Raw genomic sequence first — 26100 nt, 5'->3', positions numbered from 1 at the left:
CGCTCCTCTTCCTCCTGGCAGGTGAAAGGCTCTGCCCCCTGCAAATGGCTCATTCAGCAGCTCCGTTCACTTGCAAAGAAAACCAAAAAACCCTGATGGTTGCAATCCTCCATCCCTGTGAGGCGCGCTGATACAGGTGGATGGTGGCACCTTATGGGTGGGGTGTCCACACACACTGGTGAGGAGCGGACATTTCATATATTTGAACAATTAGAAAAGCTCTCGGTGACCCAACCATTGATTTGATTTACAGTAAAATGACGCGCCCCCCCCCCCCCGCATCATAGAAATTAACATGTATACATAAAGGAACCAGCAGCAGAAAAGCCCCTTTTATTCCCACCAGAATAACCTTCCCCCAAACCCTCTCAAATTTTGGGGATACCCCCAGGCACTAGCTGGGAGTGGGTATTTGGGGGTATACAGCAATTAGAGTTACAGTGGATTCCTCTTAATAGACACACACGCAGCCAAAAGGTAACAATGGAGCCCTACTTCTCAGGGGAAGAGGTTGTGCTGGGGAAAATGTGCTGATTTCATGCAGGCACAGAGCAATCAAACCTTTCTGAATAGGCTGCTAAGGTGAAATTGACAATGTGAGCCACTGGAATAGAGCTGGGAAGCAACCGGGAGTGAACAAAGGACTGCCCAACCAGCAAACACCAGGTCCCACCTTCTTGCTGCTGTGAACAGGGTTGCAGACTGCACCAAGGATTATAATGCCTGGGTGTCCCTCCTTGTTTGGTCACTGTGGCCTGCTCTACACACCATTTCTGTACCAGTCTAACTATTTTTTGTTAGGAGCAAATTTTTTTTTTTATCACCCTCGAGGTCCTGGTACACCCCCTAGCATGGCCAGTTATACTGGTATAAAGGAGCCTTAGCCCAGTATAGTCTAGTCCACTTCGTGTATGGGAATACCTATTCCAGCATAAAGCAGCTTTATGCTTATATAATTGCATCAACACTAGGGAGGTTGTACCATTCTAGCAATACCTGACTAGTTAAAGCAGCAGCACTTTTGTGGGCAGCCAAGCTCTGATGAATCAAGGGAGGGCATTTACTTGGTAACAGTTTCAGGGTGCAGAGAAATACCTTTAGCATAGCATGTGGTGTCCATACAGTCAGATGTTAAGGTTAACAACAGATGTGGCTGCAGTGGGATTGACTGAGTCTATCGCTAGACTCTGAGATGAATCCACAACAGAACTTCAGATCCAAACACTCCAGCCTTTGGGGAAACTCTGATCTGGACACAAATTTAAAAATTGTGGCTGGGGTCTATTTATATTGAAACTCTATCCACCCACTTTTGCCTCCACTGCTCTTTATTTATGGACTGTGTGGGTAGGAGGGGCCAAATCCCTGAACTCCCTAATTTTTAACTGTCAAGACTCAGGGGTGGATTAAGAATAAATGAAACATGGATTCATCTAAACTTTTCAGCTCCTCTCCCCCAACTTTTTGATCTTCCTCGCCTGCCATCATAGGGTCTCCTCCAACCCAGCTCTTGCCTTCTTAGGCCACATCTACTGTACAAAAGCTTTTGTCAGCATAGCTGTGCTGGTCAGAGATGTGAGGAGGTCTGCTCTATGACCGATATATAGGTGTCCTGGCAGAAGCCACTAGTGCAGATGCGGTTATACTGGCAAACCTGTAACGTTCACAGGTATCGATTGTTTTGCTCAGGGAGGCTGGAATAAGTGATGCTACAGTACTGGCAAAAGCACAGTTTTGTCAGTAGAAGATGCACCCACTCTGCTAGTGTTTGCTGGCCTGCTATATGCGGATAGCTATACCAGCAAAGCACTCTGACCTAGTCTCAGTTCCAAACTTGGGCATCTCCCATATGAATTTCTAATATGCTTGCAACACCGATTAGAGCCTGGCCCTGTGTTCCTCACTGCTGCCCTGGGTCCCTTACACATCCGTTGGTCTCTCCTGCAAGGATCCAGCCTTAATCCGTCCTTACAAGATGCGGTGTATGTAGCTGGGGAAGTGTGATCTTCCATGCACTGTTCTTTTATATTCCTAAAAACCCTGCCAGTGCGCAGCAGAAACTGCCATGTTGTTCTCACACTTGTGGCTATGACAGCCTGTGACAGAGGAGACACATACATATCCTGTGCTCTCTCTCTGCTGTTTTCCTTTGTCTAAAATATATCATTCTGCTTGCAAATCTGTAGTTCCCCTCACCCCTGCTGTGGGCTGTTCCTGCAGCCCGGGTGTTCCTCTGATTTGCTCTTTGTGTACGTGCAAACCCCAAGGTACACAGACAGCTCCTTCTCCTTCACGTAAAAACCTTAACTCCCTCCCCACCCTCCTGCTCCTGCTCTCCCACAAGCTCCTACCATCCCAATCACTTAACCAGGAAGTATCCCCAGATAAAGATGACAGGTTTCAGAGTGGTAGCAGTGTTAGTCTGTATCAGCAAAAACAAGGAGTCATCCTTGTGGCACCTAACAAATTTAAGCTAGTCTCTAAGGTGTCACAAGGACTCCTAGTTGTTTTTCCAGATAAAGATGTAACCCTTCGAAACCCAGCTGTGTTAGTCAGCCTGCTGAAACTGATAGCTGGCTAGTCTCCGGAGCAGGTGGGGCTTACAGGTGCCCTATGCAGTATCGTAGAGGACTGAGTGGATGAGAGCCAGCTGCATTGTGCAATACATGGCTGTGTTTCTACCAGACTCCCTGCCCTGGGATCCACACCCTCGGGGGCTGCGTGCCAGAGTGCAGTTTGTGTGTTACTCCGGTGTGCAGGCAGAAGTGCCTTTCCTAGCCATTCACCACCCTCCCTGACCTGATCCTCTTCGCTCTCCCATCCCTCCTCAGCACCCATTTCGTCAGCGAACGAAGCAGAAGGAGCTCAGCGCCGGGGCTGAAGGCAGGATGTGTATGCTGCCCTCCTGATTTATTGTTTCCGAACAGCCGCAGCCCCTGCTGATGTCACTTGGAGTTGTGAGCGTTCAGCACTTTGGTAAATCTGGTTCCTATTGCTTACAGGCTAATGCTTTCACCTGCTGTGCTGAGTGGCTTTTTGCATAGGAGGCAGCAAGCTGAAATGTGATGATGCAAAGGAGCTAAAGAGACAGAGGAGTCAGAGGCCCCTGGCTAATTGTGGCATTTCACTGCTAAGGCCTGGGGGCAGAGAGCTGGCCTTAGCTGTATTTCATTGCAATGATGATATTATTGATTTATTCTTTGTAGTGTAGTAGCACTCAGGAGCCCTAGACATGGCCCACAACCCCCGGTGCTAGGCGCTGTACAAACACAGAACAAAAAGATGGTCTCTGCCCCAATGAGCTGACAATCCGCTATGCACTTTTTCAATGATATGCGGTTATATCCATCATGAATATATTCTTCCAAAGCTTTCTTTTTTCACAAAGGTTATATTTTTATTGGGTGTTGATACATCATCAGCGTAAGTCAGTTAAACACCATTGGATAAAGATCAAGTGAAAGGACAAAATAAATGACCACAGGTAGGGGTCAGAAGGGGATTCTCCCCCCCCCCCCGCCCAGTATTTTGTATGTTTCTTTCCTTTGAACCATCAGGGATGGCCACGGCTGGAGATGGTATACTGGAGCGGGAAAGCCAGTGCTTGGAGGTGGTAAAGAGTCTTCTCTCCCTCTAAGGTGCTTGGCTGGCTGGTTCCTGCTCACAAGCTCAGGGTCTAATTCATCTCCCTATGTAGGGTCACATTGGCAGTGACTTTGGTTTTTTTCACCTTCCTGTGCAGCACATGGGTGTGGGTCACTTACCGTATCATCTGGGTACAGCTCATTTAATCAGTTCCTTGCCAGTGCCAAGCCCTCGGGCACTCATTCACCTCTGTCACTCCTATTCTCTGCCTGTGGCCTGCAATACACAGAGATCAGACTTTTGACCTCAAACTCCATGATACTAATAAACGTAGTAACAACGCTTTGTAATTCTAGGCTCCTTTCCCCCAAAGATCTCAAAGCACTAATCTAAATCATAATGAATTAAATCTTCTAGTGCCCCTCTGAGAGAAGCAAGTAGGATTAGCCCCATTTTAAAGGATGCAGAAATTGAAGCAGAGAGGTAAGTAACTCAGGAATTATGACTCATAGCGCTCGCTACTTAACTACTCAGACACATTCATTCCTTTAGAAAAAGTGTGACCATATTCTTCATACACCATTTAAACATTATGGGCCAAATTCATCCTGGGTGGAACTCGGCCATTACCTTTACACCAGGGTTGAAACTGATCTCAGGGAGGGTCCATGTATTTAATACAATGTATTTTGGCATGAAACAGCAATCATGCCATAACTGTTACAGGAGTTACTCATTACACGTCAAAGCAGCTCACGGAGGTAGGGCTTGATACACTATCTGCCCTAAACAACTTAGGCATATGCAGCATATGCAGCTGTGTAGGACACCGGAAAATGTGGGGCACCACCGGGTCCATAGGAGCTGACTTCTCATCTTGCCAGGAGGTGCTTGACCCCCCTGCCTCCGCTGTAGCTGAAGCTGTATTCAGAGAGCCGAACGCGCCAGTATAGGGGCACCAGTATTCACAGAGCCGAATGCGCCAGTATAAGGCACCAGTTTAATAATACTGCGTTCTAAAGACGGCCCTGATATCCATTCAAGATGAGCTAAAGCATTAAGACAGTACACCAATGGGCTAGACACGCCCTTGCTGTAGGATGAATATGTGCACACAGTGACCTATAGATGTCGGCTAGCTGCCAAGTTCCTGGTACTTTTCACTGCATAGCAGACCACAACAGCAATAGTTTTAATTCTCTGCAACTTGCAGTCTTTATACCATGATCGGAGGACTTCAGTGACTCAGCCAGGGGTTAGGGGTCTGGTACAGGAGTAGGTGGGTTCTATGGCCTGCACTATGCAGGAGGTCAGACTAGCTAAATCAGGATGGACCATTGTGATCGAGTCTATGAGCATTCACGCTCCCCTGCTAGGGAAGGGCTGAGTTCAAACTGCTTCACAGCTAAAGTGCTTCCGTCACTGGAAGCCAATAAACTCGAAATGCTCTGCTCTCAGGGGCAGGTCCTAAATCCAGCCTCCAGCAGCAGTCGCTAGCACCCATTCCTCCCACACACACTTCCGCAAGGCAGCCCTACAGATGCTACAGAAACCAACCCATCTATGTCCACATTCTTTTCCCAGAACAGACCTAAATCTCATCCAGCTACTAGCATGGTGATAAAAGTAGGATCAGGGAAGAAACAAATTGTACGTGGTGTCTGGTTGCCTCATGTTCCGAAGAGTAAATAAAAAGCTGATTCACTGGGAGGAGACACAGTGAAAGCAAATGAGCGGAAAATGCCATTCAGAGCCATCATAGTCTCTCAGCTAAATACCCAATGCCCAGGAGACTGTGAAACATAGAAGGAGCATGGGCTGGTGGGGTAAGAGCAGGAAACCGGTAATCCGGGGATCTATGGTTGAGTAGCTCAGGACTAAAGTTGTCATAAACCAGTGCCCTTGCACTGACTGTGGGTCAAGAGCTGACATGTGTCATTACTCTTAGAAAGCTGTTCAATAATTGCAGTGTACGAAATTGTTCTCATTAACCTCTGAGGATAGGACAAGAAGCAATGGGCTTAAATTGCAGCAAGGGATGTTTAGGTTGGACATTAGGAAAAGCTTCCTGTCAGCGTAGTTAAGCACTGGAATAAACTGCCTAGGGAGGTTGTCGAATCTGCATCATTGGAGGTTCTTAAGAGCAGGTTAGACAAACACCTGTCAGGGATGGTCTAGATAATACTGAGTCTTGCCTTGAATGCAGGGGCCTGGACTAGATGGCCTCTCGAGGTTCTTGCCAGTCCTACGATTCTATGAATGGCAGCTCATCTCCTGATACCATCTACAACCCCTTTAAGAACCTTGAAATTGGATTCCTCCTCTCAGAAAGACCTGTTGGGATACCATTAAAAGCAACTAAATATCAAGGTCCTAAAACTGAGCCACCCCTCAAAATACATTCACAGGAAAATTTCTAATGGGGGGCTGAGTTGTGATAATTCACAAACAAAACTGGTTTTTGAATGAAAAACCCATGTTTAAAGAAGATCTGAAATGCTAACAATAAAGCATCATATCTTCCATAATCCCCCTACCCTCTTCTAACAGACTAAAGGGTAGCAGGTGATGACATATACTGATTTCTAAGACTGAAATATTATAAATATTATATTCTAATATAAAATAGAATTTTAGAATTGCTGATGGTTTTACTTTCAGACTGGGAGGACATATCAAGTGGAGTCCCGCAGGCATCTGTCCTGGGACTGGTAGTATTCAGTAATTTAATTAATGACTTGGATGAAGACGTAAAAGGTACATGTGTAAAATGTGCATCTAACACCAAGCTGGGAGGTGGGTTGCAAGCACTTTGGACAACTGGATTAGAATTCAAAGTGATCTCAATAAATTGAAAAATTGCTCTGAAATCAATAAGATAAAAGTTAATAAAGACAAGAGCAAAGTACTACATTCAGGAAGGAAAAAATCACATGCACAACTACAAAAAGGGGGAAAAACTGGTTAGGCAGCAGTGCTGCAGGAAAGGATCTGGAGATTATAGTAGATTGTAAATTAAATATGAGTCAACAGTGAGATGCTGCGGCAAAAGAGGTACGTATAATTCTAGGGCGTATTTACAGGAGCGCCATATGTAAGACACGAGACATGATTGTTCTGCTCTATTCAGCACTAGTGAGGCCTCAGCTGCAGTACTGTTTCCCATTTTGGGAACTGCACTTTAAGAAAGACATGGACAAATTGGAAAGAGTCCATAGGAGAGCAATAAAAATGAGACATTTAGAAAGCATGGCCTGGGAAGAAAGATTGACAGAATTGGGCATGGTTAGTCTACAGAAGAGAAGGCACACAAGAACAGTCTTCACAAAAGGTATGTTAAAGAGGACAGTGATTGATTGTTCTCCGTGTCCACCAGTAGTAGGACAAGAAGAAATGGGCTTAGTTTGCAGCACGGGAGATTTAGGTTAGATATTAGGAAAACTTTTCAACTGCAAGACTTGTTAAGCCCTGGAACAGGCTATTTAGGGAGGTTGTGGAATCCCCATTGCCAGAGGATTTTAAGAACAGGTTAGACAAACATCTGTCAGGGATGGGCTAGGTTTACCTGCTGAATCCTGCCTCAGTATGGTTGGCTGGAGGCAGGGGTGGCTCTAGACATTTCGACGCCCCAGGCATGGCGACATGCCACGGGGGGGCGCTCTGCCGGTCGCTGGTTCCATGGCTTCAGTGGACCTCACGTAGGCGTGCCTGCGGAGGGTTCGCTGGTCCCGCAGCTCTGGTGGAACTCCCGCAGGGGTGCCGCCGAAGGCTGCCTGCTTGCCACCCTCCTGGCGACCGGCAGCGTGCCCCCCGCAGCATGCCACCCCAAGCACGCGCTTGGCATGTTGGGGCCTGGAGCCGCCCCTGGCTGGAGGACCTCAAGAAGTCCCTTCCTGCCCTGCCTTTCTAAGATCATGGCTTTAAAGGCAAAACCTCTGCAGTATGCTGTGAGTTAGGAAAGGTAGCACTTACCAACTGCATTTTAATGGCAACCAAGTCAAAGGACTTGGCAGTATGGTTCCAATGGGTTGTATGTTCTGAAACCAGGCTAAAGGGTCAGGCACACCCAACACACTGACAGACATAGTTAAGGTCCTATCTTGATGATAAACTAGAACCAGATACGTAGATGCCTTGACTTGGTTGCATGCACACAGGACCTTGGCATTGTTTATTTTTTGCTGGTTTGTTACTAGCCAATGGACTTAACTGATGCTCAGTTGCCTTGCAATTGTCTGCAACAAATCTCACACACACACAAGCGCTCTGAGGTGGATTTTTGAAGGCAGGATCTCAGGCTTTTGCGAGTGTCATAAATCAGTTCACTGTGCTGGTCCATGACAGATGATTTCCGTTGGAAGTATTTTGATAGGAGAAGTTAAATTGGGATGCAGACTACAAGTAGTACAAGTACAAATACAAATACATGTAGTCCATTTCTCAAGTCTGTTGAGATATCGCTGAGGCAATCATCCATCTAGTGGGTTAATGTGGTACTGCAGCAGGCAAATATCCTCTTCATAAAGTTGAAACCAGTTGAAATTTTTCTTTGAGACAGAGTGACAGCGACAGTCGTATTCCTGATGGACATTTGATATAAAAAGTGTGTGGACACTCCAGGAAAACAATCTGGATAGACCAGTTACTTCAGAAGAATGGGGCTTGATCTGGAAAAACCTCTGTGTGTAGCACAAGAAAAGGAAATTTCTTTACACTACTGTTCCAGTGGTGCTGCACACCAGTCAGGTTAAGAAATAATACACATAGATTGGGTGTATAAATAAATGATTGAGTAACTGGTGAAAGAAGAGATTTTACACATTGATGCTGGACATGTCTAGTCAGCAGAGAGTATTGGGATGCAATTCTTAACCAAATATCACAAATGGTTGGATATTTGTTACCAAAGGATCCTTGGGTAATCATCTGGGGGCTTCCGGGAAGAAATGGTCACACTAAAGGAAATGAAGAATTAATCTCTTGCCTGCTAGTAGCTGAAAGAACACTGATAGCTACTCATTGGAACAAGAAAAATAGTCCAACTCAACAGGAATGGTATAAAAAATATGAGAGAATCATAGAATATCAGGGTTGGAAGGACCTCAGGAGATCATCTAGTCCAACCCCCTGCTCAAAGCAGGACCAGTCCAAGAGGTGGTTGTTATGGAAAAATTAACGTACCAGTTATGAATAGGGGACAGGTAGATACTTACATATTTGGTTACCATTTATTCAATATTTAAAGTATATTTGCCTGCAAACAAACCAGCATCCCTGTCCAAATTTTTGAACAACATTTAATAGAAAAACCTAGTTTATAAAATATATGGAATCAAGGGTTTCACTGAATTTAATAAAATCACTAGCAACAGCATGTCCTGGGTCCTGTAAAGATGGTAACTCTGTGATATAGTAACACTCGGTTAAATAGAGAGATGCGATAGCCCTATTACTGTATAATATTTCTCTAAACAAAAGCTCACTGTGGTAATGATTATTGGTCTGCCTTTATTTACAGAGCCACAATTTGTAAACCTCTTACATCTTCCTAAGTAACTAAAGAGTTAAAAAAAAAAAAAGTGCAGAGAGGAACATACCACAAATGGTATTAATGGAGGAGCTGACTTGAAAGTCCAGCAGTGGATGGGGATCTGGGTTGATGGGTTTCCGTAACATGTAAAGAAAATCCATAGCTGAGTGAAAAGGATGGGTTAAGATTGTCACGATCCACAGCAGCAGCATCAGAACAAGCAGCTTACTCAGGTCAGGGAGGGTATGGCACCTTTATATTTTTCTTTTCGTCGTTCTCCCAGTCCTGCAAAGCCTGGTTGCAAATGATATTTTGGAAAGCAAGACCTTGGCGAGAGCTGGCAAAATGCAGCGAATGGAACAGCCCAGTCTGAGCAGCGCCAGAGAGCTGGTTTGAAGAGCTTATTGCTGGATTGCAGTGGGTGACCGTGTTTATGAATTTCCAGTGCATTACAGTGGTCCCATTTTTGCTAACCCATGTCTAGGTTTAAATGGTCAACCCAGGAGCCAGTAACTTTGAGAAACTGCAAACCAGGATCTGATGACTTCAGCCTTGTCTAGCTTAGGGGGGAAAATGGTATTTTGTTATCAAAAAACCTCAGGCTGGCTAGTATACTTCAATCAAGTGGGGTTTAAAACGTGTTATCACCTACCTCAGACAGTTTTTAACACCTTTAAGATGTGTTCACTGGGTGTGGTCAAGCAGTGGCTCCTTCAATTGTTTTCATGGTAGCAGGGTGTCCAGGTGAGTTTACACGTCACTTGTGTAAAACAGAATTAATCATCCCCATTCATGGTTGTTCCCTGGGCAGAGTGAGAGAGAAAGAACAGATCACCTGGGGAAGATGCTAATGCACTTCAGGCAGGGGCTCAAACACTACCTTCATGAGGGCTGTATGAACCTGACTAGAACAGAACCACCCTTGAGGCAGCTCCCAGAAATACCTCACCTCAGGAAGGACCAACGGTCCAGAGATCGCACACAGCAGTGACATCTGCTATCCCCTTCCACAGGCTGCAGGTTTCATTGCATGCCCCCACCTCCCCCCTCCACACACACACACACACACACACACACACACACACACACTCTTTCCCTTTATTGGAGCTTCCTTATATGCTTCCTACAAGAATTGCTAATGATAGAGACCTCTCTTGTGCCCACTCCCTCGCTGTGAGCTCACCCCAGAGCTAGGCACAGCTGGGCCCTTCAAGCAGCAGCAATCAGACTAAAGTGGCTGAAACAACAGAACTAGCATATATTGCCATGGAAGCAGGGTGCTCAGAAGAGGATTTCCAGACTAGATAGGCTAGTGCCTGAACCTCCCTCCCAGCAATAAGTACACAGGAGAAGATCTGGCAATCCAAGTTAGTGCTGAGCAAGAGGAAGTCCTGCGTGCAGCCAGGGCAACGATATTCATAAATGTTACCTATAGTTATATCTACGGTAACAGTCTGCATCACACCAGGGAAGTGATCCAGGATCTGGGCAGACAATTGCAAGGCTCCTGCAGATGTCCTAGGGACAGGGTCCTTCATGCCCTTGCTACTCTATAAACATCCTGAGGGCAGTTGCTGAAGCTATTAGGGATGCTAGTGACTAGAGCCCAGATTCTCAAAGGCACCTATCTCCCATTGATTTCAGTGGAAATCAGGTGCCTAAATACCTTTGAGGATCTGGGCATAGGACTCCTTTCCATTCCCAGCTCTGTCATGGACCTGCTGGGTGACTTTGGGTAAGCCACCTTGTCTTTCTGTGCCTCAGTTTCCCATCTGCCATGACATCGCGCCGAGGGCTCTCACTCAGGTTGTCCATTATGCAGGGTGCTGTACCAACACAGTAAAAGAGACGTCCCTCTGCTAAAGCATTTACAGTCTCTGTTAATGATAAAAAGCAACAGGTGGGTGAATCAAACACAGGGCTGTAAAGTGCTTGAGAGCTCTCAGTGAAAGCCATCTAGAAGAACTAAGTACAATTAAAGTGAAAGCTGCTGCTGAATTGGTGTTTGGAACTTAATGTCACCCATTTGATCTGGTGTTTGTGGCACAGAATGAGGAGTCAGAAGTTTTGGGGGCCGGGAGGGGGTTTCTGTCTCAGCCACGGTTCCTCTGTAGCTTTGGGTAAGTCTTTTCACCTCTCTGAGCCACAGTCCCTCTCTGTGAGATCACATACTTCTCAGGAAGGGAACGAGGGTAAATTCAGTCACATTTGCAAGGGTAATGTACTGAAACAAATCCATAATTAGTGACAGTTTCATGGTGGCCACTCTCCAGCACAGAGATTCAAAACCTCTTGTTGACAGCCTCTTCCTGCTTTAAAAGCACACACCAATAGAGACTACAATGGACAATTGCTGTTAGCAGTAGAGGGGGAAGGTCTCTGAGATGAAGCTGAACGCTTCCTAGTCCATCCTCTAAAGGGCAATAATGAAACTCACATCATTCTGTTATCAGTGGCCATCTGATGAAGAGGAAAGAGGATCTGCTTTCTCAGTCATGGAAATACCGGTGATTTGGGAAGAGAAACAGGGGTTACCTGGGAGTTTTACCTAACAACTAAGTGACGACATTGGGGTTTGGCTCCAAATACAGATGTTCAACAGAAGAGGAAGCAGCAGCAGTCGAAAAGGAGAGGGCATTTCTGCAGGAAGACAGCAGTATAAACAGGGCTGGCGCTTCCATTTAGGCGACCTAGGTGGTCGCCTAGGGCACCAGGATTTGGGAGGGCGGCAGGCTGCTCTGGTGGACCTCCCGCAGGTGTGCCTCCGGTGGAGCATCCGCAGGCACACCTGCGGGAGGTCCATCGGAGCCGCGGGACCGGTGAGCGGCAGAGCGCCCCCCGCAGCATGCTGCCGTGCTTGGGGCAGCAAAATGGCTAGAGCCGGCCCTGCACCTAGGGCGCTAAAAACCCTGGCGCCGCTCCTGAGTATAAAGAACGTGTCGATGGCAGCTCTAAAATGACACAGCTGAGGAGCTGGAACGGGACCCGCCAATGTGGAAGTGGGTGCTCTATTTTGCTTCTGTATGAGACACAGAAAGGGCCTAACACATGGCTGGGCTGTTCCTGCTTGTGCTTTTGCACTGGAAACTAGATCTCCTCTGCCCAATTTTCCTCGCAAGACTCCATGGATGACTGGAGAATGAAAAGGATTATGGCATTAAAAGTACTATGGGTAAAATCCTCACTCTATTGACTTCAATGGAGGCCAGATTCACCTCATGCATTTAAATCTGAATGAGAAATATTTAGTCAGACACTGCTTTTAACAATGTATTTAACTCAGACACCTGAGAAACACTTGGGAGAAAAGGTCAGTGTTAAGGAGTCAACAGACTCCCTCACCCTTTGATTAAAGAATAAGAAAGCTCACACTCCACATCTCTGAGACCTCCAGTGAGGCTACCAGGAGCACTAGGGGAGGCCGAACTTGACATTCCTGATATTTCTAAGGTTAATAAAAGGTGGGGGGAGGGATTGAAGACTTCTGCACAGCTCATCACAAAGAGGCAAAAGGCAGAGTTTAATTTTATTCCTTTTGTTTGTCACCTTTCACAAAGAGAGTGAGCTGGGGTCTGTCAGAAAATGTCCTGCCCCCTGCACCAGCTTGATTGGCAGAGGAATGCTTCAGTCAGGAAGCCAGAATATTTGTGCTGGGACGGGTGAAAGAGTATGAGCAACGTGTGTCAGATGAGCTGTGGTACAGCTGCAATTGGAGGGGAGAGATGATAAGAGGACCTGAAAGTCTGAAGAAAAGATGTGGAGTTGGAACCTTGTCTTCTAGATTGGGGACTTTATTCATGCTTGGATAGGGTGACCATATTTCCCAAAGGGAAAATGGGACACTGAAAGGACTGACCTGAGCCCTCCCCCTGCTGGCCCAAGCCCCCATCCCCACAGGGCATGGGGTGGGCAGGCAGGGCTTGGGTGAGCAGTGATGCACATACTAGACAGGGGACCATATTTTCCAAAGGCTGGGGCTGGCATCGTCAGTCGCCCTGCCCACCACGTTCCTCCACACACCATTTTTTTTTAAAAGGTAAAAACAGGCATTTGTCCCATTTGCTCTTATCAGCTAATCAAGAGCAAATGGGACAAATGCCCACTTTTGCCAAAAAAGTTGGGACAGCCGGGACAGGGCTTAAAAAGGGGATTGTCCTGGCCAAGATGGGACATATGGTCACCCTACGCTTGGAGGGATCTGGATCTGGGATTCTGGCTTAGGGCCATGAAGGGAAATGGAATTAAAGGAAGAAATGTCAGTGACAGGGCTAGAATGGGGAGCCTAAGAGCGAGAGGAAGAGATTTCTCTTGGTCCATAAAGCTAGAGAGAAGATTGCCAAGCAGCAGAGCTGACATGGGGGAAGCAGCCAGCCTTTCCTTCTGGTTTGCTGAATGGTTTAGTAATTAAACCGGGATTTAATTCAATGAGGACAGCCCTGCAGCAGACAAAAGGAACTGGAAATGTGGGAAGTGAGAGCTTGCTGAGGGTGCAATCCATCCCATCATCCAGATCATTAATCAAGATGAACAAAATCAGCCCCAGGACTGACCCCTGGGGCACTTCGCTTGATACTGGCTGCCAACTAGACATTGAGCCGTTGATCACTACCCATTGAGCTCGACAATCTAGCCAGCTTTCTATCCACCTTATATAGTCCATTCATCCTGTCATAAACAGATAGCTAAGGGTTAATGTCTCTTCCACCTGAAGCACCTGACCAGAGGACCAATCAGGAAACCGGATTTTTTCAACTCTGGGTGGAGGGAGTTTGTGTCTAAGGGCTTGTCTACATCAGAAAGTTGCAGCGCTGGTGAGGGAGTTACAGCGCTGCAACTTAGGAGGTGTACACATCTGCAGGGCACCACCAGCGCTGCAACTCCCTGTTTGCAGCGCTGGCCGTACTCCCGTTTTGTCTCGGGTGTAGAGGATCCAGCGCTGGTGATCCAGCGCTGGTAATCAAGTATAGACACTTACCAGCGCTTTTCTTGACCTCCGTGGAATAAGCAGGTATCCCAGCATACCTGAGGAAGCCTCTGGTAATCAAGCTGGTCTCCTTCCCCGGCTTGCTCTTGCGTTCCCCGAACCCCCGAGCAAGCAGGTTTCCTTCCCTGCGGTTTGCAGGGTGGTTCGGGGAACGCGAGAGCAAACCGCGGCGAAGCTGGTCTCCTTTCCCGGTTTGCTCTCTCGTTCCCCGAACCCCGAGCAAGCAGGTCTCCTTCCCTGAGCTTTGCTGGGTGGTTCCGGGAACGCGAGAGCAAACCGCGGCGAAGCTGGTCTCCTTTCCCGGTTTGCTCTCTCGTTCCTCGAACCCCCGAGGAAGCAGGTCTCCTTCCCTGCGGTTTGCAGGGTGGTTCGGGGAACGCGAGAGCAAACCGGGAAAGGAGACCAGCTTCGCCGCGGTTTGCTCTCGCGTTCCCCGAACAAGCAGGTCTCCTTCCCTGCGGTTTGCAGGGTGGTTCGGGGAACGCGAGAGCAAACCGCGGCGAAGCTGGTCTCCTTTCCCGGTTTGCTCTCGCGTTCCCCCAACCCCCCTTGAAGCCGCCCAACAGCGCTGCAGTGTTGCCACATCTAACACCACTTGCAGCGCTGGTTGCTGTAAGTGTGGCCACTCTGCAGCGCTGGCCCTATACAGCTGTACTAATACAGCTGTAACAACCAGCGCTGCAAAATTTTAGATGTAGACATGGCCTAAGTCTTTTGTCTGCCTGCCTGCTTTCTTTGAGCTTTGGAGAAGTAGCTCTACTTTCTAATTTTCTGTTTCTAAGTGTAAGGACAAAGAGATCAGATAGTAAGTTCTATGGTTTCTTTTCTTTGGTATTTGCATGAATATAAGTGCTGGAGTGCTTTGATTTGTATTCTTTTTGAATAAGGCTGTTTATTCAATATTCTTTTAAGCAATTGACCCTGTGTTGTATCATCTTAATACAGAGAGCACATTTGTATGTATTTTTCTTTCTTTTTATATAAAGCTTTCTTTTAAGACCTGTTGAAGTTTTCTTTACTTCAGGGAAATTGAGTCTGTACTCACCAGGGAATTGGTGGGAGGAAGAAATTGGGGAGATCTGTGTGTTGGATTGCTAGCCTGATTTTGCATTCCCTCTGGGGGAATAGGAAAGCACTTTTTGTTTCCAGGATTGGGAACAGAGAGGGGGGAGTCTCTCTGTGTAGTTTCACAGAGCTTGTGTCTGTGTATCTCTCCAGGAGCACCTGGAGGGGGGAAGGGAAAAAGGATTATTTCCCTTTGTTGTGAGACTCAAGGGATTTGGGTCTTGGGGTCCCCAGGGAAGGTTTTTCAGAGGGACCAGAGTGCCCCAAAACACTCTAATTTTTTGGGTGGTGGCAGCAGGTACCAGGTCCAAGCTGGTAACTAAGCTTGGAGGTTTTCATACTAACCCCCATATTTTGGACGCTAAGGTCCAAAACTGGGACTAAGGTTATGATATGGTGTAGCAGCGGTTACGGGATAGACAGAATCCAGAAGCCAGTAGGAATATTATATTTTTCTTTTCTCTGCTAGGGGCTTTTTAGCAGAGAGAAACAGTTGGTTTTACAAGGGAACCAGAGAGAATTTTTTTTTCTGCTCTCTCTGGCAGTTTGTGGCTTGCATGTTAAGCGAGAAGCCATTAAGAGACTGTTGAGGGTCTTTTGTCATGCAATAGCCCTCCCATTAGGAGGCAAGTACCAGCACTTATATGCATGCAAATAAAGTGGTTTTTCTGGTTTCCCTTCATTGAACATTAGCTAGAGAGAGAAAGGGAAAAAAAGCACTGTTGCTAGGCAGACTTCAGGAGGCAACAGAACCTGCAGTTCAGAAGATAAACACCGGAGGGCACCCCAACACAAGAAAACAGGAACCATGACTTCTAAGGCAAAAATTGAGGCCGAAGAACAAATCAAAGAAGCTGAACACAGGCGACAGATGGAGATGAAAGAAAAGGAAGAAAGCATGAAACTGGCAGCCTTCCAAAGAGAACAGGCAGCCCAAGAGGCAGCACACAAAAGAAAACTAGAAGAAGAAGAGTTGGCCTACCGAAGGAAACAAGCAGAAGAAGAGGCGGCCCACCGCCGAGACATGGAAAAACACCAAAAAGAAATGGAAAAACAACAAAAAGAGAATGAAGAGAAGGAAAAACAGAGAAAACATGAACTGGAGATGGCAAAAGCTGGGCTGCCTGTGCCAGCCAACCCTAACAACCCGGCGCCAAATATTGCTCCACAGCACAGGAAATTTCCCACCTACAAGGCAGGTGATGACACCAAGGCCTTCTTGGAAAATTTTGAAAGAGCCTGTCTTGGGTACAACATCCCCGAAGACCAGTACATGGTAGAATTGAGGTCACAGCTCAGTGGACCTTTAGCAGAGGTGGCAGCTGAAATGCCTAAGCTGCAAATGAATGACTATAAACTTTTTCAAACCAAGGCCAGATACCGAATGGGGATAACCCCAGATCATGCCCGTCGGAGCTTCAGAACCCAAAAGTGGAAACCCGAGGTGTCATTTCCCAAACACGCCTACTACATTGCAAAAAACTATGAGGCCTGGATAACAGGAAACAACATTCAAACCTTGGAAGAACTGAACCTCCTCATACAAATGGAGCAGTTCTTGGATGGTGTTCCTGAAGACATCACACGGTACATACAAGATGGAAATCCCAAAGATATCGCTGAGGCGGGGGAGATTGGAGCCAAATGGATGGAACTGGCAGAAAGCAAGAAAGCTACTGTCAAGGGGAACGATTACCCCAGGGGGTACACAGACCATAAACCCTACAACCGAGGACAGCCAAAGACCCCACATACAACCCAAGTCAAGCCACAGACGCCCTACTCTTCCACCTCACCAGTCTCCAGTAACTCACTTCGGCCCAGTGACCCATCAGATGGAAGATGCTTTAAGTGTAATGAACTGGGACATATCAAGGCCAACTGTCCCAAGAACACCATGCGAGTGCAATTCATTACACCACCATCACACCAAAGATCCCCAGGCCCGGATGCCTCTCAAATACCCTTGGAGCGAAGGGAAAATTTGAGAGTGGGCGGAAAGAAGGTTACTGCGTGGAGAGACACGGGGGCACAAGTGTCAGCTATCCACCAATCCTTCGTTGACCCCAAATTCATCAACCCAAAGGCCAAAGTTACAATTTACCCCTTCATGTCACAAGCTGTAGACTTGCCTACAGCTCAACTGCCTGTCCAGTACAAAGGCTGGTCAGGAATGTGGACTTTTGCAGTCTATGACAATTATCCTATCCCCATGCTACTGGGGGAAGACTTGGCCAACCAGGTGAGGCGGGCCAAGAGAGTGGGAATGGTTACACGTAGCCAAACCAGGCAAGCTTCCAGACCCATTCCTGTTCCTGAGCCGTCCACAGAGGCCCCGTCTGTGTTACCAGAGACCCAGACAGAGGTAGTGGACCCGGATTCCATGCCTACCACTGAAACAGCCACAGCATCTCCAGTCCCAGGCCCGGAACTGGAACAGCAACCAGCACCAGCAAGTGCAACCACATCTTCAAACTCAACGCCAGAGGACGCCAGCGAGCCAGAACTGGCAGAAGCAAAAAAGACAACCATACCCAAAAGGCTCAGCCAGAGCCTGAAATACCCTCAGGTGCACCAGCGGAGAGCGGTTCACCAGCAACGGAAACAACCCCATCACCTACATCGCTTCCAGAGGGACCAAGCCCAAGTCCACAGTCTGAGGAAGAACTGGTGACCCCAGCCTCAAGGGAACAGTTCCAAGCTGAGCAGGAAGCAGATGACAGCCTCCAGAAAGCTTGGGCGGCGGCACGGAGCACCCCACCGCCTCTCAGCTCTTCTAATCGATCCCGGTTTGTTATAGACCAAGGACTTTTATACAAGGAAATTCTTTCTGGTGGACACCGGGAAGAATGGCAGCCGCAAAAACAGTTGGTGGTTCCAACTAAGTACCGGGAGAAGCTCTTAAGCTTAGCCCATGATCATCCCAGTGGCCATGCTGGGGTGAACAGAACCAAGGACCGGTTGGGGAAGTCCTTCCACTGGGAGGGGATGGGCAAGGACGTTGCCAAGTATGTCCGGTCTTGTGAGGTATGCCAAAGAGTGGGAAAGCCCCAAGACCAGGTCAAGGCCCCTCTCCAGCCACTCCCCATAATTGATGTCCCATTTCAGCGAGTAGCTGTGGATATTCTGGGCCCTTTCCCAAAAAAGACGCCCAGAGGAAAGCAGTACGTACTGACCTTAGTGGACTTTGCTACCCGATGGCCAGAAGCAGTAGCTCTAGGTAACACCCGGGCTAACACTGTGTGCCTGGCCTTAACAGACATCTTTGCCAGGGTAGGTTGGCCCTCCGACATCCTTACAGATTCAGGGTCTAATTTCCTGGCAGGGACCATGGAAAAACTGTGGGAAACTCATGGGGTGAATCACTTGGTTGCCACCCCGTACCACCATCAAACCAATGGCCTGGTGGAAAGGTTCAATGGAACTTTGGGGGCCATGATACGAAAATTCATCAACGAATTCTCCAATAATTGGGACCTAGTGTTGCAGCAGTTGCTGTTTGCCTACAGGGCTGTACCACATCCCAGTTTAGGGTTTTCACCATTTGAACTTGTGTATGGTCACGAGGTTAAGGGGCCATTACAGTTGGTGAAGCAGCAATGGGAGGGGTTTACGCCTTCTCCAGGAACTAACATTCTGGACTTTGTAAGCAATCTGCAAAGCACCCTCCGACACTCTTTAGCCCTTGCTAGAGAGAATCTAAAGGATGCTCAGGAAGAGCAAAAGGCCTGGTATGACAGACATGCCAGAGAACGTTCTTTCAAGGTAGGAGACCAGGTTATGGTCTTGAAGGCGCAACAGGCCCATAAGATGGAAGCATCATGGGAAGGGCCATTCACGGTCCAAGAGCGCCTGGGAGCTGTAAACTACCTCATAGCATTTCCCAATTCCTCACTAAAGCCTAAAGTGTACCATGTTAATTCTCTCAAGCCTTTCTATTCCAGAGACTTACAGGTTTGTCAGTTTACAGTCCAGGGAGAGGATGCTGAGTGGCCTGACGGTGTCTACTACGACGGGAAAAAAAGACGGTGGCGTGGAAGAGGTGAACCTCTCAACCACCCTGGAACGTCTGCAGCGGCAACAAATCAAGGAGCTGTGCACTAGCTTCGCCCCATTGTTCTCAGCCACCCCAGGACGGACTGAACGGGCATACCACTCCATTGATACAGGTAATGCTCACCCAATCAGAACCCCACCCTACCGAGTGTCTCCTCATGCCCAAGCTGCTATAGAACGGGAGATCCAGAACATGCTACAGATGGGTATAATCCGCTCATCTACCAGTGCATGGGCATCTCCAGTGGTTCTGGTACCCAAACCAGATGGGGAAATACGCTTTTGCGTGGACTACCGTAAGCTAAATGCTGTAACTCGTCCGGACAACTATCCAATGCCACGTACCGATGAGCTATTGGAGAAGTTGGGACGTGCCCAGTTCATCTCTACAATAGACTTAACCAAGGGGTACTGGCAAGTACCGCTAGATGAACCTGCCAAGGAGAGGTCAGCATTCGTCACCCATGCGGGGGTGTATGAATTCAATGTCCTTCCTTTCGGCCTTCGAAATGCACCCGCCACCTTCCAGAGGCTGGTAGATGGTCTACTAGCTGGACTGGGAGAATTTGCAGTTGCCTACCTCGATGATGTGGCCATTTTTTCAGACTCCTGGCCCGAACACCTACTACACCTGGAAAAGGTCTTTGAGCGCATCAGGCAGGCAGGACTAACTGTTAAGGCCAAAAAGTGTCAAATAGGCCAAAACAGAGTGACTTACCTGGGGCACCAGGTGGGTCGAGGAACCCTAAACCCCCTACAGGCCAAGGTGGATGCTATCCAAAAGTGGCCTGTCCCAAAGTCAAAGAAGCAGGTCCAATCCTTCTTAGGCTTGGCCGGATACTACAGGCGATTTGTACCACACTACAGCCAAATCGCTGCCCCACTGACCGACCTGACCAAAAAGACCCAGCCAAATGCCGTTAAGTGGACTGATGAGTGTCAAAAGGCCTTTACCCAGCTTAAGGCGACGCTCATGTCTGACCCTGTGCTCAGGGCCCCGGATTTTGACAAGCCATTCCTAGTAACCACAGATGCATCTGAGCGTGGTATAGGAGCAGTGCTCATGCAGGAAGCAACAGATCACAACTTCCATCCTGTCGTGTTTCTCAGCAAGAAACTGTCTGAGAGGGAAAGTCACTGGTCAGTCAGTGAAAAGGAATGCTATGCCATTGTGTACGCCCTGGAAAAGCTACGCCCATATGTTTGGGGACGGCGGTTCCAACTACAAACTGACCATGCTGCACTAAAGTGGCTTCATACTGCCAAGGGGAACAACAAGAAACTTCTTCGTTGGAGTTTAGCTCTCCAAGATTTTGATTTTGAAATTCAGCACATCACAGGAGCTTCTAACAAAGTAGCTGATGCACTCTCCCGTGAGAGTTTCCCAGAATTCAGTAGTTAAAAAGTGTTCTTAAAATGTAGAAGTCTGTTAGTTATATACTTAGGAGTATATGTAAAGGTGTATGTGTTGTATTAATCTGTTTATTTTCAAGTTCTAGAAGGAAATCGCCGCCAGTGAGCTTCCCCACTGTCTGCAATTTGGGGGGTGTGTCATAAACAGATAGCTAAGGGTTAATGTCTCTTCCACCTGAAGCACCTGACCAGAGGACCAATCAGGAAACCGGATTTTTTCAACTCTGGGTGGAGGGAGTTTGTGTCTAAGTCTTTTGTCTGCCTGCCTGCTTTCTCTGAGCTTTGGAGAAGTAGCTCTACTTTCTAATTTTCTGTTTCTAAGTGTAAGGACAAAGAGATCAGATAGTAAGTTCTATGGTTTCTTTTCTTTGGTATTTGCATGAATATAAGTGCTGGAGTGCTTTGATTTGTATTCTTTTTGAATAAGGCTGTTTATTCAATATTCTTTTAAGCAATTGACCCTGTGTTGTATCATCTTAATACAGAGAGCACATTTGTATGTATTTTTCTTTCTTTTTATATAAAGCTTTCTTTTAAGACCTGTTGAAGTTTTCTTTACTTCAGGGAAATTGAGTCTGTACTCACCAGGGAATTGGTGGGAGGAAGAAATCGGGGAGATCTGTGTGTTGGATTGCTAGCCTGATTTTGCATTCCCTCTGGGGGAATAGGAAAGCACTTTTTGTTTCCAGGATTGGGAACAGAGAGGGGGGAGTCTCTCTGTGTAGTTTCACAGAGCTTGTGTCTGTGTATCTCTCCAGGAGCACCTGGAGGGGGGAAGGGAAAAAGGATTATTTCCCTTTGTTGTGAGACTCAAGGGATTTGGGTCTTGGGGTCCCCAGGGAAGGTTTTTCAGAGGGACCAGAGTGCCCCAAAACACTCTAATTTTTTGGGTGGTGGCAGCAGGTACCAGGTCCAAGCTGGTAACTAAGCTTGGAGGTTTTCATACTAACCCCCATATTTTGGACGCTAAGGTCCAAAACTGGGACTAAGGTTATGATACCAATCCACACTTCTTTAACTTGCTGGCAAGAATACTGTGGGAGACCGTATCAAAAGCTTTGCTAGAGTCAAGATATATCACATCCACTGTTCTCCCCATATCCACAGAGCCAGTTATCTCATCACAGAAGGCAATCAGGTTGTCAGGCATGACTTGCCCTTGGTGAATCCATGTTGACTGTTCCTGATCACCTTCCTCTCCTCCAAGTGCTTCAAAATGGTTTCCTTGAGGACTTGCTCCATGATTTTTCCAGGGACTGAGGTGAGGCTGACTGGTCTGTAGTTCCCTGGGTTCTCCATCTTCCCTTTTTTGAAGATGGGCGCTATATTTGCCTTTTTCCAATCCTCCGGGACCCTCTCCCGTTTGCCACTAATTTTCAGAGATAATGGCCAATGGCTTTGCAATCACATCAGCCAATTCCCTCAGATGCCTTAGATCCGGCCCCATGGACTTGCGCATGTCCAGCTTTTCTAAACAGTCTTTAACCTGTTCTTTCACCACTGAGGGCTGCTTACCTCCTCCCCATGCTGTGTTGCCCAGAACAGCAATGTGGGAGCTGACCTTGTCTGTGAAGACCGAGACAAAAAAAGCATTGAGTACTTCAGCTTTTTCCACATCATCTGTCACTGGGTTGCCCCTCTCATTCATTAAGGGTCCCACACTTTCCTTGACCTTTTCCTTGCTGCTAACATACCTGTAGAAACCCTTCATGTTACCCTTCACATCCCAAAGAGATGGCCTGTAACTCTGCCATAGTGAGAGATGCAAAGACAAAACTATCCCAGGGAGCAGCAGCTGGCTGGATGCTTGGAAAACCAGCAGCAGCTTCCAGTTGCTGAGATTGTGGAATGTAAATACACTGCAAAGGTGTGATCTGAAAAGCCCCGTGAATCCACCTGATCCCTCTTCCTCGAGCCTTTTCTTGCCTACAGACTTGTTCTATTATTGAATGTTTGGGTTTTGCCTGCTCTCAATCTCTCCCAGCTCCTGTCTGTCACTTATCTGTATGGGGGAAGTGGGATTTTCCTATTTCCATTTCCCATCAGAGACTCAAGACCCATCAGCAGTTTCTGAACCAAACTTCATTGCACCATAGCCAATCAAACCATCCCTGGATCTGAGTTGCTCACAGGGATTTACAAACAGTAAAGGGTAATTTTTGGCAGCTATGCATGTATGCTCTAGAGAGAGAAAGCGTGCAGCATGTCTTAGCCTCCCTGTGCAGGAGGGGGCCATAATTTGATTGCTGCAGCCTAACAGGAGAGGTATAACCAGTGTGTGCTGCGTGACAACAAGAACAGTAGGGAGAGCAAGGTTCCCTGCAGCAGGCTCAGCCTGTCCCCAAGGAACCCTGGCCCTGAAACTAGCCAGACTCTCAGTTTACCTTGTGAAGCTTTTGTCTGTTAGCCCTTTCCAGAGAAGGCTCTTCCCGCAGAGCCGTGCCAGGCACCGGGTTGTGCGAGCAATTGCCATTGCCTGGAATCACGTCAGTCAGTCAGGATCCATTTCCACCAGACCAAACTACAGCTGGGTTAGGGGAGAATCCTCCAGTGCTGGGGGAGTTGCTGCAGTGGGAAACCAAACCATTTGACCCTTCCTGCCAGCGTCAGGGAAAGGAATGGAAACATTAGTAGGAAAACAGTCGTCATTTTGATATGGGAAAGGCAAATGTCCAGGGTGGGGAAAGCTCAGATACCGAGTGGGATAAACCTGGAGAAACTCCAGGGATGTCAGTGATGTGTCTCCATAGTCACACTGGGGTCACTTGGAGCAGAGCTCGACCCAGTCACATTTTTGGCTTGGAATCAAGGGGCAGATGATGAATTTTTATATATATTTTTTTACACACAGTGGAAAGTTGCAGTCACTGATGGGAATGCTGACATTGCTCACCATATATCTCGGTGGCCCTAAGCCCTAAGGCCCTACTTTAACAACTAGAGCTGTAATTAAGGGGGCAGAGCACCAACAATTGCTGTCACGCTGAGCTTCCTCTAACTGCTTCGCTGTTGCCACCTCTCACAAGCAACACAGTGAGACTGGTGGGCTGTTGGCTTGTCTTGTTTCTAAAAGAAGTGAGATGAGGCCTTCTGTTGGCTTGACATTAATGTTCCCTTGAGTGCTATAGTTTCATTCTTCAATATAACCCCCCAGCAGCCCTTGGGTAGATGTGGCTCACCCTGGGGAACGATCAGCCCCCACCCCCACTGCAGATGGTAACCAGAACTGAGTTACTTATTGTGTAATGGCCCATTGGCCTCCATTTGGAAGGAACTTGTTTGACTTTTATGGGCATTGCTCAGAAGTAGCAATAGCCTCGCCTACACTGGGTAGCACGTCTATTGCTGACAATGGCTGGGAACCAAACCAGAGAAGAATGTGCAAGCATAGCTGCACGCTTAAGAGGTAAGAAAATTGTGTTCAGAACCAGTTCTGCTACCACCCATTCTCAGCCAGGGTGCTCTTTGTTGAAGAGACAAGGTGTCATGGATTTACAGGGTCTGTGTTGGGCCCTGGCCTTTAGACAGTCTCCAGGGAGCAACCCATTAGCATGCCCAAACCCAAAGGTTCACACTTAGTCACAAAGGCAAGTCACCTTGCCTCAACAACTCCTCGACTGTGCCTTTGGGCTCCAGCAACCCAGTTTATCACCCTGAGCTCCTACAGCGAGTCCACCTTAGTTCAAACTCCCTGCGCATCTTCCATTCCTTTGGGGAGTGAGGCAAACCAGGTGTATCTGTAGTGAGGCAGGCCAGCCTCTTCAAAACAAGCTAGCATTGATTAAACAACTGGAAGTTCTTAGCCTGGGGATGATAAAGCCATGCTCAAGTCACAGTCCATATTGGTAGCAGTGATTGTCCCAAAGTGCCATGCTCTTCCATCTTGGGTCTCAGTCGGTCTCTGTGTCAACACTGAGACCTGACTCTTCATTGCTTGGTCTCTTGCTGTAACCCAGCGGTGTTCACATGTTCAGCCTGCCTCTGCTTCCCAACCATTAGGCGTGAAACGTTCAGTCATCAGGGCTCCCATTGTCTCTTCTGGATTCTCCATTCATATGCGTTAGCTGTATTCAACTCTCGCTGGCAGTCATACCAATTCAGCTTTTGTGGGTAAAAAAACCCACTTCTTCAGATGCATAAATAAATAAATAAATAAATAAATAAATAGATGCATCTGAAGAAGTGGTGTTTTTTACCCATGAAAGCTTATGCCCAAATAAATCTGTTAGTCTTTAAGATGCCACCGGACTCCTCGTTGTCTCTATGACTGGTGATCAGCAGAGTGATAATCCAAGCAGGACTGAGAGATGTGAGCTGCTTGGGTAGTGGAGCAGCATGCTTAGGTAGGGGACAGGAGGGTCAGGATGAGAGGTCCGGGAACGCTAAGTAGGGCCATCAAGGGGTACATCTTGCCCTAGTCCACAGTAAAATAAGGGCACTTTGTACAGGCCTAGCATGGATGCCACATCATGGGGATGATCAAAGAACTTAGCTTTTGATTGCTGTTTTCCAACACACAGATATTTATGTCTTACCAGTCTTGCTTTAAAAAGTCTTTCAAACTAGGCAAAACGTTATACTCAAATCTCACATTCTCTTCCATGCTTTCTTATTACGTTTGCCAATTACCCAAGCAGTTTCTGTTTAAACTCTCTTCTCACCTTGATTCTTGCAGGAAAAAAAATGTTACCAAAAATAAATGGTCATCCCTTCTTTAATTTCAGTTACTAACATTGGTTAAAGATTCAGTCCCCCTGTCCACTCAAGTAAAAAAACAAAAACAAAAACAAAAAACCTGAGACCTCCCAGAGATTCTCCACCAAAACCATTCCTGGTATTTCTAAGGTTAAAAATCAACAACAAGCAGTATGTGTTCGCCAACTTTTCTTTAATGCCTCAAAGGAAAATTAGGTTAATTAAAAAATTAGAACATTCAAGTGACATTTAAATTAGGGAGGGGAAGCAATGTGAGGAAATCTCAATAATACAAAGACCATGAAGGTGGGGAAAGAGATTATAGAAGATTCAGCAGTTATATGAATAAAATATTGCAAAAGAAGGGAACACCCACAGATTTTGATCTTTGGAATGTTCATTCACGCAACTGCTCCTGTCTGTTCTCCACCTTATTACCAGGGGAACAACCCTGAGCCTGCCCTAGCTCATACAGCATCCTGAGATCAAGAGGGGGCAGATGCATCTTGCTTTCTGCAGCCAGGGGGACAGACCATGAGCAGCGTGGTGTGGGCAGCACAGGTAAGTTCCTTCTCCTCATTCCACAATGGGAAGTATACAACTGATCATTATAGTCAGGTACTTATGTGGGGACCGGCCACTCAGACTGGAAACTGATGCTGGATTAGAGAGGGCAACATCATTTGGATGCTAAGGAGGTGGCCACGGGGGGACACCACAAAGCTTTGTGTGGTCTGTTATCCAGACTTTGCTGGTAGGAGGTGAAGTGCAG

General features: G+C 47.2%; 2 protein-coding genes across 4 annotated transcripts in view; one reads left to right on the top strand and one right to left on the bottom strand.

Annotated features, from left to right (window-relative positions):
* The window catches only part of ST14 (ST14 transmembrane serine protease matriptase), a 56489-nt gene extending 45650 nt beyond the window's left edge, over positions 1 to 10839 (bottom strand). Inside the window, exons 1-3 of one of the 2 annotated variants that reach the window (XM_050921570.1) lie at positions 10782 to 10839; positions 9768 to 9918; positions 3765 to 3861 (exon numbers count right to left, since the gene is read on the bottom strand). The gene's annotated coding sequence lies outside the window, so the exon portion shown is untranslated. Of the gene's footprint in view, positions 1 to 3764; positions 3868 to 9767; positions 9919 to 10781 lie in introns of those variants that run through there. The other variant, XM_050921572.1, reaches the window with a different exon arrangement.
* Positions 1 to 26100, top strand: part of LOC127033657 (transmembrane protein 45B-like) — a 39746-nt gene that overhangs the window by 1587 nt on the left and 12059 nt on the right. Inside the window, exons 1-2 of one of the 2 annotated variants that reach the window (XM_050921738.1) lie at positions 2768 to 2976; positions 25770 to 25889. The gene's annotated coding sequence lies outside the window, so the exon portion shown is untranslated. Of the gene's footprint in view, positions 1 to 2767; positions 2977 to 25769; positions 25890 to 26100 lie in introns of those variants that run through there. The other variant, XM_050921739.1, reaches the window with a different exon arrangement.

This window comes from Gopherus flavomarginatus, chromosome 13, assembly GCF_025201925.1.
Source record: "Gopherus flavomarginatus isolate rGopFla2 chromosome 13, rGopFla2.mat.asm, whole genome shotgun sequence".
Lineage (NCBI taxonomy): Eukaryota > Metazoa > Chordata > Testudines > Testudinidae > Gopherus > Gopherus flavomarginatus.
This window is presented reverse-complemented; position numbering and strand designations above follow the sequence as displayed.